A 12,237-nucleotide genomic window follows, 5' to 3' on the forward strand; every position below is an offset into this window, starting at 1 on the left:
AAGTACTCCCTTTGGATGCCAGGTAAGGGATATCCAGGACCTGACAGGTGCATAGTGTTTAAGGGCATCAGTCTTGGACAAAAAAAAAAAAAATGCATATAGAAGAGGTGAAATCAGTGTATAGTGAGCAGTGGGGAAGGAAATGACTTGTGCTCCTGCTGGTATATAAAGGTATATTATGCACAATAAGAATAGCTCAGTTCTGTGAGCTCCATGGTTTGCTTCCCTCTAGAAGTGAAGAAGGGTAATATGCAAGATTCTTTTGTCTTCCAGTGTAGCCTAGGCAATTACTTAATATTGATTTCCTAGAAGTTTTGTCTTATATATCAGCATTTTGTTAGCAAACTTCACAATGCAATCATGTTGGTACAGAGAGGAGTAGGGGGAAAGAAAAACCCTCTGTGAGCCAGTTCTTTGTGTAGGTAGCCTCTCCACATTCAGAAAGCTCTTGCAACTGTGCCTTTCCATCAGGGGAATTGCAGTCTTGGGGAATCCCTGTGCCTGATTATGGCTCTCCTCCCAGTGCTGCACTTTTGACCTCTGTATTGATTCTGTTCTCTCATCAAAAGCGCTGATGTAATTCCGTGAGCTGGGATCATGCCATGATTTGCATTTAGGATCTGCAACTGTGCGCTGACCCCAAACCATCTCATCAGAATAAAAGTGGACCAAATGGCAGATGCGTTTCCCCATAATATTAAAGTCTATTGAGCCATTTGGTGGGTTTCTTTATTGTACATAGAAAAGGCCATATACCATGCACTCTGGATTTTCATTTAGTTCCAATCAGAGACTAGAAAGGACTCTAAAATCTAATAGGGATCAAAGGGGATTTTATCGATTTTTACACCTGGGCCAATCAGTAGCAGTCCAATCTGTTAAAGCAACACAAAATAATAAAACTACATATATGTTCAGAAATTCTGTGATATTCATACTTTATTTTATTGCTTTGGGTTTTTTTTTTCAGTATTTTCTTACTAATATATAGAAACCCTGGAGCCAGAGTTGACTTTCTACATAAATACAGTAAATTGGCATGCTATTTAATTCCTAGAAGAAAACAGCAAATGTCATCAGTGAATACAATACAGTCTACAAGTTGACCATTAAATAAAGTTTTGTTCTGTATTGTTTTCATTTCTTTTCTTTCTGCTTTTTCTTCTTTCCTATTTCTTCTTCGGGAACTTGGAAAGATTGCGAGAAAGTACATTTGCAAATATAAATAGGGAAATTGAATTTCATAGAAAATCCCTGTTAATCTTCATATATCTGTAACACATTGCGTTTTCTGACACCCCCTTTATGCTGTCCACTCATACTTATTAACTTGAGTAATAGTGTTTAATGAACATTTAGAGGTGGAGTGAGAATCTAGTGATAAACACAGCAGGGGCAGTCCCATATGGAGCTGAGATGCTATTTGGAGAGTCAGACAACCAACTACAAATAACTGTGGTGGGAAAGAAGCGTGTTTATTATAGCTGTGTGTAGAAGTTACTTTGTGTGACACTGAAATTATTTGGGAGAAACACTGAAAGGTTCTGTGAAAGTGACCTTAAGGAACTGAGAAGTGGGGCAGCCATGTCTACAAACAAAGGAAAGATTTTTTTTTTTTTTTCTATATAGAAGTGGGGACATGAGACTGCGTGGACATGAAACCACAAAAGATGAAGAAGGCTGTGTAGTGCCTGTATGTCTTGTACTTGGGAGAAGCTTTTATGGTGAGATATTTTGGAGGGAAACTTAATAGAATTGCATATTATGCCCAGACTGGTGGGAGTTAGACTGAGATGGCACAGAGGACCAGAGTTTAATAAATGCTCTGGGATGATCAGAAATGGTAAGAAATGTTTCAGATTGTTACAGGTCACGATTTGAAGAATCAAACCAGTAATCCACAAACCCATATTTTTAAAGGAGTTTTCAAGTAAGTACTGTGAAGATAAATAAGAAATATAAAAGACAACAATAGAGGTTGTATAGATCCAGGAATCATGTTAATAAAGTCTTTTTTAAAGATCTTAAAAGTACTCATTTCATCAAAGAAGAACTGGATCTCATAATGAGGATATAATTTTAAAAATGTCTGCATGTACAAAAATATTAATGAATATTGATATTTTATATTGACATTGAATATTTCTATAAGTATTGCATTGAATACTTATAGATTAGTCTACTTTCACTTGGATTATCTCAATAGATACTCAAAAACAGCAGTGTGAGCAAAAGGGCGCATCCACAGTCAGGAGTGACATTTAAGTGGTGGTTGCTATCGGTTAAAAGGCAAAAATTCTTTTTTTTTCCTTTTTTTTATTGGATATTTTCTTCATTTACATTTCAAATGCTATCCCAAAAATCCCCTATACCCTCCCCAACCCCTGCTCCCCTACCCACCCAGTCCCACTCCTTGACCATGGTGTTCTGGGGCATATAAAGTTTGCAAGACCAAGGGCCTCTCTTCCCAATGATGGCTGACTAGGCCATCTTCTGCTACATATGCAGCTAGAGACAGGAGCTCTGAGGATACTGGTTATTTCATATTGTTGTTCCACCTATAGGGTTGCAGACCCCTTCAGCTCTTGGGTACTTTTTCTAGCTCCGACATTGGGGGCCCTATGTTCCATCCGATAGATGAATGTGAGCATCCACTTCTGTATTTGCCAGGCACTGGCAAAGCCTCACAGGAGACAGCTATATCAGGGTAAAAGGCAAAATTCTTAAAACCAGGCTTTCCCATTATGAAGTTTCTGTCCTTTCTTCTAACATTGTACATAACACTATATTTGAACCTCTTAAAATTCCTGCTAGTAGCTTTTCTTTAAATGCTCATGTATTCCTATAACAAATGCTTGTTGTTTTTTGGAAAGTGATACTTGGGTAAAGTTTCCAGGAATGTATGTGTTAAATACACCAGGATTCACTGCTAAAATCTTTTTACTATGGCTGCTAGAGAATTAAAAATGGTTTCAGATGAGTGATCCCATATGTTTCTCATTGGCCTACAAGAAACAAGATGTATGAGTGTTTTAAAGGTAACAAAAAGATTGTTAAATTTCTGTGGTTTTGAGAAGACTAACAAGAAGAACTATTTTAGTACATAGCCCTTTCCTTGAAGTATCCTACAAAAATATACTTGTTGAAATAAACAATTTTATAGCTCTGAAATGAAAACTGTGAAAAATTCATTAATCTCTCCTATCATATTTATTTGGTGTTTTATGCTATGTATACTCAGTTCCATGAATCATAACAGATTCTCATTTTCAAAGTTGTTCTTATTAATCCTTATTCAAAGTGATAATTAGATAATAGAATGCAGTCTTATTTTTATAAACAGAAGGTGAAGATCAATTACATATTAAATGTGTCCCTTGCTTATCTATTATCCATACTTTAGTTAAGGCTAATTCACTGAGTTTGAATTCTGAAGCCTTAGGATTAAAAATAATGTTTATCTATTCATCAAAAGTCTGATCTGAATTTGCTGTTTTCTTTTCTAGGTTTTGATTTTATCACCATAATATACAATAGGTACTTACCTTGTAAGGTGCTTTTGGGAAGGGAAGTAGATTGTAAACTTATATGAAATAAGCCCCTGTAGCTATTTTTGTCTACTTAAGATTAGTCATTAAAAAGATGAACACAGCAAACTAGGAAAGAGTATGGGCAACGTGGATCGAGAAAGGTTTTCTCATCAGTGTTTCCCAGCTAGACATTAACAACAGAACCCATAGTAAAGGTCACCTACAGAAAGATATTGTAGCTTTTCCTTGCCTCTAAATTGTTATGGTACCTTTTCATTTTATATATATTTTTTAATCTGTAGGTAACAGTTTTGAGTATCAAAAAAAAATGGAACCTATGATTTCAGGCTCTAAGCCTTCTTAACTTTTGTTTATGTCACACATAGCCATCCTACTTATTAAGCTTCCAGAATTTCTTCATTAAATCAAGACGCACCTCTGCATGAGCATGGCGGAACCTACTGGAACTGCTCAGCATTTTAGGAAGGGTGTGCAAGGAAACCTGACTGTATTTATTCCAAAGCACAGATTTAACTTCGGCAATCAGTGAGGCCTCTAGGATGCTGTGAACCTTATCAGGCTATATACATAAGCGTAACATGTGTTTCCATTCAGGATAATATTGAAAAATTTTAAATTTGCATCCTACCTTAAATGTTGATGGCACAGACATCATTAACAATGGACCATGTGATATTTAGGTATTGTATTCACAAACTTTTAGGCCAGAGAGGATAAACTTTCCTGAATATGTGATTTTTCCCATCCAAGTTGTTCTATCCGCTAATATGTCTTATTTTTAATTTAGAAGTACATTCCATGTTGATTTTAAGCTGTCCTGCTTTGAATCGTTAACAGAAAAAAGAATGTGATTTTTAAATTGCCTTGTACGTCAGAAAACATTACCTTTGATAGTCAAGCTTCTGCTAAGAGGTGAAGATTGCACTTACTGATACCCACTCTTTTCAAGGCTGCCAAGATGGCTTCATTCCATAGAGTACTTCCTACCACAATAGAATGCAAAATATTTTTTAAATGAAACAAACATTTCAAATTTCATACAACATAAAAATTTCAAAATTAATGATTAAAAATCCATCATTATTATTGTATTACACAATATATCATTAAAAATGTCATTATTTTTTTTTACATTTGTTTTTATTATATATATATATATATATATATATATATATATATATATATATTTTAAAAATATTAGTGTGTGTTTCTTTGTATTGTGAATGTACCTTTTTGCTCCCAGAGACTAGAAGAGAGCCTTAGATACCCTCAAGCAAAAGTTACAGATGGATATGAGACACCCTACACAGGTGCTGAGAACAAAACTTAGGTGTTCTACAAGACCAGAAAACTTCTAAACCACTGAGCCATTTTGCAACTCCCAATCTAACATTAAAATGCTGTATTGCAGAATGTGTTATTTGTAGGTTATGACAAAGAACTTCTTTTTAAAAAGTTTTATTTATTATATGTAAGTACACTGTAGCTGTCTTCAGACACCACAGAAGAGGGCATCAGATCTCATTACATATGGCTATGAGCCACCATGTGGTTGCTGGGATTTTGAACTCAGGACATTCCAAAGAGCAGTCAGTGATCTTAACTGCTGAGCCATCTCTCCAGCCCAATAAAGAACTTCATTTATTTGTGATTCTCTTCTGTACTTCAAACCTGCACCCATATGAAGAAATTACAAGTTGTAATTATCTTTTAGGACTCAACATGCAGCAATCCATTCAAGCACAATGTAGAATAATATATCTGCTGAACTTCAGAAATAGTTGACTTTGGTTTTGATAGTTAAGTTTTTGGTAACGTTTAGATTTTACAAAGCACACTTGAACAATATCATGGGAACATCTGAATCATCTATTTGATTAAAGAAAGCAGGAGGAGCTTATGAAGACATGCAAGCACTGTGTCTCAGTGCTTGCTCTATGTCACCAGCTTGGCAAATGAGCTCCACAGATAGTGAGAAACAGTAATACTGGAAGCCAAAATCATGATGGCTAGACCACTCATTGTGGGATTCTTAAACATACTAGGGTTCTTCCCTCTGAGAGTGTGGAAACCTTTGCTATCCTTTCATTCTGCATCCTTAGGGCCATTTGAAGCATCTGGTTGTCTGGTTGGGGATAAAGAGATGATTCAGCAGTGAAGAGCACTAGCTCCCAGAAGACTTGGGCTTGATTCCCAGCACTGGCATGGCACCTAACAATTGTATGAAACTACAGTTCCAAGAGATGAGATGCCATTCTGTCTTCCACGTGCACTAGACACAATTGCTATACACATAGACTTGCAGGAAAAACACTCATATATATTAAAAACATTTATGGTTTTGAGCCTAGTCAGTGGAACCATGAATGCCTGGCTTTTACTTCTATAGAAAGAATCATAGTCCATGCTCATCAGACAGATGAGAACGCAGTTATATCTGTTTTAGTTCCTCTGTTTTTTAAGTGAATGGGTTTATTCACTGGAAAAAATATACTCAAATGAATGTTACCAATAGTCATTTTTCCAGGATGACTGATCATGTCCATGGAGTCTTTCTGTTGCACTTTCAATACGTACAGAAACAGTGGCTGCCTGCCATTTAGTTTCTGCTACACCCATGTAGGGAGACACAGAATGTTTCAACCCTTCGATTGTGACAGGTGATGCATCTGATTATTTGCTGATGGTGATTTGGAATATTGATGCTTTAGAAAAATAACTCTGTTGAAGAGGCAATCTGCACAGCTCGCAAACCACACAAAGAGCATTGATATAAATAAAGTGTCAACCGGGTGCTGCAGCTTTGTGTAGTATCATTTTCAAATTTTCCTTTTTGAATTATTAAATAGACCATGTCAGAACAACTCTGATTATTATCCAATCCATATGCTTCAACACCAACCTTTTATGTAATATCAGGTGACTGCAGTGATCAATTGAGCCAATCATGACTGCTCTCAATGTAGTAAGGATTCAAGTACTTCACAGCCCTTGCAGCCTCTTGTGCAGATATGCAAACACCTGCTGCACTTCCTAGAGGGAAGGCCACCCCTCTCACTGCCTTTAGAAATCTGTGCATGCTGTGAATGTATATTTAATTCCTTATCATATAATTTAGGTATAAGCATGTCTATGCACTATAAAGCCTATTTATGTATGTTTTATATATAACATTATTATCCAGCTAGACCTCTCTACACACCAGAATTGTGTTCCTAACTTATATAGTAAATAAAGTATATTAGAGAGTATTTCTGAAAATTCTTGTATGAAAAACAAAATTCTGTCTTTTTTTCTTTAACAATTACAGTATCTACTGGCAACAGTGACTGATATACAGGCATGTAGCCACATGTCATTTATAAACTGTGATAAAATGATAATCTCTCGCCTATACTAATAAACAGTTTATCTAGATAAATAACTCTCAGAATAAATACTGTAGATGCCTTTAGGGTTTTAGACATTTAATTAAAATGGAAAAAAATTATTCACTCTCAGCTTTTAGATTTTAATATTTTTTGAAAAGAGAATTCTTTAGTCTGAAAACGCATTTCTGACATTCTCTAGGAATAAATGTGAAATGTTAATTTCCTTTCCCCCCATGAAAATGAGGCTAAAAATGTCTAGTATAGAAATCAGAAGACAAAATGGTTTCCTCTGCATGCCTTCCTGTTCCCTTGGGTGCCATCCCCCAGAGCCAGGGTATCAGAGCAGGAATTGGGGGTCCCTGCTCTGATAATTGCCAGTGACTGGAGGGAGCAATCCTCCTCCCACACTCTCGCCATCCTCCTCCTGTGGTGCAATAATTTACAGTGAAGGTCGAATCAAAGGGCTTTCTTTATTTTGCCTGTGTGATTTTGATGTTGGACACAGGGAGGCAGGGCAAAGCAATGGCAGAGAGCAGGCAAAGGAAAAACCCAGCAGCTGCCCAGGACACACATGCACACTCCCTCCCAGAAGAAAATGCATGGAGCTTCAGAACTGCCTACTTAACCGCAAGCATTCATTTCGATACGAGAGACACATGAGATCATGGCTCCTTATTTTGATTTTGGTCCCTTTAAAGTTATTTCAGGTTTTTGAGCCAATTTTTCTCGTCATCAGTTTTCTGTAATCAGCTTGGTTTCTTTGAGTGCAAAGATTACACACTACATATATATGCTGTGTATTCTATTGTTGAATTCTTGTCTATTCAATCAGAATCAGGATATTCTTTAAAGGCAGAAAAAAGATTTAAAAACAATTCCACATATTGTATTGTAAAGCAGTGGTGGTATAGTGTGCTGAAGTATTCCCTAGCACACTTGTCCACAAGTTGATTCTATGTGACATATTCACAAAGCGTGCCATGGTTCATGAAATGCAAGTGCTTTAGGGTTTCTTCTAGCCTTTTTCTGTATTTTTAAAATTCCAAAACACATTCAGTGTTCCTGTAACATGGTCCTTTCATTCGCTTTATTGTGCTGCACTCTTGAGAGAGATAAAAAAATTCTAAAAACTTAGAAAAATAATAAGGAAGCAGTTAGATTTCTAAAGTCACTTTCAGTTCCTTGGAAATTTTATTTTCCTCTGTGATGGCACTTTTAGCTCTAGAAAATGGGCTGTGTTCTAATGAAATCATGATGATGGGACCTAGCAGGTATGGTTTGTGTAGTAGTGCCATAGATCTGGAACAATAATGGTAGTCAAATGGGAAAATATGAAATTGTATGTTGATGGCACAAATGGGGTCAGAAATTCATTATTTGTGTTTCTGTACATACACACCTATGTCTTCTTTCACAGTACCTGGAGATTTGTATAACGGTGATAATCAGAATAAAAATATAACTCTTGTAATTTCAAGTGAAACCGTCTTAGGCAGCCTCTTGTTAATAACACAGGTTAATAAGCACATTGCTTGTTTGTCTTTTCCTTTAGGTACATTTTAGCTAGCAGTGTTGGTGAATACTAGCTCAGAGAGGTGCATTCCAGCATTTCAAGACTGTTGTCATGGGGAAAAACCAGGAAGGGAGAATCTATCTATATATATTCCTCTTGGGCAATGGAAATCAGCGCAAATGATTCCATACTCTTTCATCTGTCTCCCCTCCCCCAGTCGTCTGATCACATTATTCACACAAAGAACCAATGAGCCATTTGCCATTACCTTAAAGTCCTATATTAATGAGACTGCTACAGTTTTTAATCATTTCAGTTAAGCCTTGAATATTTCTGTTTTCTAATAATATCAGGCATCCATTTAAAATGAAAACAAGTGTTTTATTATCTTGCCTTAGAAAATAGCAAATAAAATATTGAATTTTCTTATAGTAAAGTTATCAAATATTCTGAAGAAAACATCTGATTCGTATGAAGTTAATCTTATCTCCGAAAACATGTGCTTATAATATGTGTCCCAGACAGGCACCTAAGGGGATAATGGCCCAAGCATTTTGGGTTTTCTTTTTTTTTTTTTTTTTTTTGCAGATTTTTTGGTTAGAAATAAAGACATACACAAAAAATGTTGTAACCTAATCTTCACACAGTACTGAATGTTGTATTTTAGAAACAGAATCAAGAATACCTAGTGGGTTTTCTTTGACATTTTTTCCTTACCAAATAGTGGGAAATCTTTTATCTTGGACTGTCTGCAGTGTGCAAAAGGAAAGTACTGTACTGACATATATTAGAATTTTGGATCTTTTTAAAGCTCACTCCCAATATTTGGGAGTTTGAATTTCAAAATGCTATAATTATATTTCATTTGCTGACAGGCAAGGTCAGTCTTAATCAGTTGCGTTTACACTGACGGAGCCTAGAATCAAGGTGCTGTATGTGAAGCCTGGGGTTTTAGGCCAGTTCTTCACTCTCACTGTCAGATGGATCTCCCAGTCCCTCCTAACAGAGAGCACAGGGTTTCCCCAGCTCTGGTGCTGAGCTGTGCCTTTATCTACATACAGATGTCCTCTTTCCTGAAAACATTTCAATTTGCATCTTTCTCCTTACGATAGTGATGATTTCTGTACAATCTGTCAACAAACCATTAGATCTTGTGAGAGTTCCAAAGTGTAAATTCCTGGGAAGCTCTGGCCTATGTGGTGTGGTCCTCCTTAGCAAAAAAAAAAAAAAATCATCTTTCCACAGTACTTGTTAGACATTTTATTTAGGTATCCATTTTTTTTTATTATTAAAAAGAGATAACAACCAAATTTAAGGAGCCAGAATGAAACTTGAAATCATCACACTGAATTGAAAAGTCTGTTTTGCACAAAATATAACATTTTTACTTTTATTTTTATTAAATACAGACAAAGTGAATTCCCTTTTTTTCTTTTCTTTTTTTCCTAGCTAAATATATGTTCAATTTAATATCAACGTAAATAGTAAAAAGTAATCATTCCCAATCGCTTTCGATGATTTCCCTTTATTTTTTCAAGTATCTTCTTTCTCAATATTAAGCACATCTGTTCTCCTTTTCTTCCAATTTGGCTTATTTTCTTCCAATTTGGCTTATTTTTAAGGTCTGTGAAATGGAGTTTAGCATTATACCGAGAAGATATTCAAAAGTCATTCTGCTATACAATGGACAATAAATGATTTTCCTTACTCACTAGTTCCTCCCTTACTGCTAACCAGCAAAAGGAGTTTGAGTTACTGCTTGATTCTTCTTGCCGGTTTGCTTACCCTAAATTTTCCTTTCTTTACACATGAAGAAGCAAATACTGTCCCTGTCAAATGATAAATGAGGCAGAATTGGTGACGTGTGTGTTTGTCAACATAAGCAAGATCAAATGATTGCTCAGCAGGAGGAAGCCACGGGAAATCCAATAGTTTTTTTTTACTAATTAGAAAATAATAATAATGTCTCTGTAATGATTATCTTGTATTGGGTTGTGGCCTTTTATTAGACATACTCCACGATTATAACCTAACAGTTTGAAGACAAGCTAGTGATTTCAGTAGAAACCCTGGACTTAGAGCATTTCTGAAAAACATTTGGAAGCATCTTGCTCTCTATTACTGGAGCAATTGAAAATGGAAACTCGACCATAGTTTTTGCATTCCTTTTTGAATATAGCCCATGTGTCCTTGAAGTAATACTTTGACAAGCCACACATAATTTTCAGGGCCATTTACATTTCAAGATCAGTCTGTCTGTTCAGGGAAATTCACATGAGGAGTTCACAAGAAGTAATGGTCGACAATAATATACGTGAACAATGATTTTCTTCTCAACATGCTACTTACGTTACAGAGTTGATACCATTCATTGTCAGGTTCCTATCCATATTTGATAGCACACTGGTAAGATAATAATAGAAGCTTGAATTCTTGGTCCTGAAAAAATATTGCTGCTGCTGACATTTTCTGTGAAGTTCATTAGTCACACTCTACTTATAGGAAACACAGAAAGACACATAGAACAAAGTACCTCTTTTGAGCTTTGTGGATTTTTGGCTCAGGACACAGCCACACACACCTCATTGTTTTTTATGCCAGATTTACACCTGAAAACATCAAGGACAGACAAAAAGACAGAATCCAGGCAACATTAAATGAGAAGATTAAGTTGTGATGGGGCACCTTGGTTGGGTCTCTTGAGTGAGGCATTAAAACTGTTTGACTTATGTTAAATTTCAACAAGCGAACAGGTAATGCTGACAAATGATCAGGGATGAAACCACTACTTCCAGACAAAGAGTATACACGGTTTCTTGTTTTTTCTTATTTTTTTTCTGTGGTTAACAAGCTACTCATGCATTTTATCTTTTAATTGCACGTGCATCATACATACTCACGCACACACACACAACACAATGATCTTTTAGCTGATGCATAGATTTCAAAAGCAGTGTCAATGAATCTGTTTTCCTTTTCGCCTCCAGGTCACCAAGGAGCTTTGCTTTTGTGTGTGTATTGCTTATATTTATAATGAATAAGAGTCCATTTTTAGCATTTTCAAGTTTTACTTGTCACTGTAAAACTAGCTAAGTAAATTTTCAGCATTTCTTTTCTGATCCAAGGTCACTCTTTAGCCCATGCCCTATGAACAGTGATTTTTGAAGTTACATACTAGAGATTGCCAATAGCAGCATCTTCTTTTGTCTAAGTCAGGCAAAAGGAGAGAAAGGAAAGAAGCAGATCACAGTAGTGTTGGAGACATGGTAATAAGGTGAGGGTAAAGCTGCCAGCCAGACAAGGGCAGTGCTGTGAATATGCTAGAGTAGGTCAACGGGTGAGAACAGAGATCACTTTAATGAGCCACATGGCTTCCACTTTCAAACAGATGCTCAGATATTTCTTAAAGTCTCCATCAAGCCCAATGAATTTTTCTGCAGTTCTCTAATTCTGCCTTGTCCTGTAACAATCCACTTATCAGACATGGCTAGTTCAAACTTAGTACAAAATAAATATCACATTAGCAACCCTATATGAGTTGCATATTGGACATGCTAACATCACAGATATATTAAAAACAGTTCACTGGAATTTTTTATTTTTTACTAATATAAAAGTAAGGGAAAAATTTACCAAAATGGTTACAGTTCTATCTGAGACTGTCTTTCACAATCACATTTCTGAGTTTCTTTATGAACATATTGGAATCTCACTGGCCCTGCAAGGATAACCAGGTCAAGGAGTCAGTTTCAAGACACTTTAGGTGCTGACCTGCAATCTTGGCTTTCATATGCAGACCAGT

The sequence above is a fragment of the Mus musculus genome, chromosome 3 (assembly GCF_000001635.26).
Source record: "Mus musculus strain C57BL/6J chromosome 3, GRCm38.p6 C57BL/6J".
NCBI lineage: Eukaryota > Metazoa > Chordata > Mammalia > Rodentia > Muridae > Mus > Mus musculus.